Raw genomic sequence first — 1,030 nt, 5'->3', positions numbered from 1 at the left:
AGGGAGGGAGGGAGGGAGGGAAGATGGGGGAAGAGAGAGAAAGGAGGGAGGCAGGAAGAGGATAACCGGAGAAGAGTCGCCGCTCAGAAGCGTCGGTCTCCGTCCGGCCTGTCGGCAGTTATCCCTGGCCTCAGTGAACTTTCAGACAGAAGGCGCTGCTGGTGGTGCAGTGCTGTCGAAGCTACAAAGCGCATGTGAGCGGCAGGTCATGCCCGGAGAACCCCTTAGACTCGGGCTTACTTACCGGCGGCCCCGGCCTAACGACCTTGGGCCTTGTGTCCGAGCCCTGCACTCTGTGAAGTTCACTCCCCCCGAGACTGACCAAGCACAGCACTGGCGATGTGCTCCCTGGATCTTCACGGGCAACGGTATCTACAAGGTGTGGTGTTAGTGCGAATATATTCCAGCTTGTGAAGTTTATTTTAAGTGAAATCTGTCAGTGGCGTGAGCGGTTCTCTCGGTTGAAGCCCCCTTTCTTAGAACAAAGAGTAGGCGAGTCCACTTGTAGACAACTTCAAGTTTGTAGGTTGCGTTGGGAGTTAAGCCTTCAGAGCGTAGTAAAGAGAAGGGCCTACCCGCCACGATCAATGGTAGGGGTGTTCAGGGCAGTGTTCATGGCAGTTGAACTAAAATGCAGGCCCTGATCACAGCTGGTTGGTTGGCCTGTGAGTCACTGCAGCGCAGTGGACCTATTGCCCCAGCACCTGCTGCGAGGCCCTGACACATAGATGATTTCATCCACCTTTGATGCCTGCCATTGCCGTCCATATGCCGACAGCCCTCCACCTGTCGCTTTGGTCCAGGTCTCTGCTGAGTCCTAGGCCCACGTTAATTAAGACCTCACTTAGTTGACTCACTGGCGTTTCACGCTCACTGTGTCCCTGTCTGAACTCCTGTTTCGCACTGACGCCGCTCCTCCTCCGGGTTCTTATCTCAGTAAATGGTACCGCCATCCACCCAGTCACTCAGGTTTGAAACCTTGACTCATAAGTTCCCGGACCTCCCACCGCCCCTCCTCCCACAGCCCATC

This window comes from Myotis davidii, unplaced genomic scaffold (assembly GCF_000327345.1).
Source record: "Myotis davidii unplaced genomic scaffold, ASM32734v1 scaffold221, whole genome shotgun sequence".
In the NCBI taxonomy this organism is placed as follows: Eukaryota; Metazoa; Chordata; class Mammalia; order Chiroptera; family Vespertilionidae; genus Myotis; species Myotis davidii.
The sequence above is the reverse complement of the archived record's forward strand: the minus strand, read 5'-3'. Positions refer to the sequence as shown.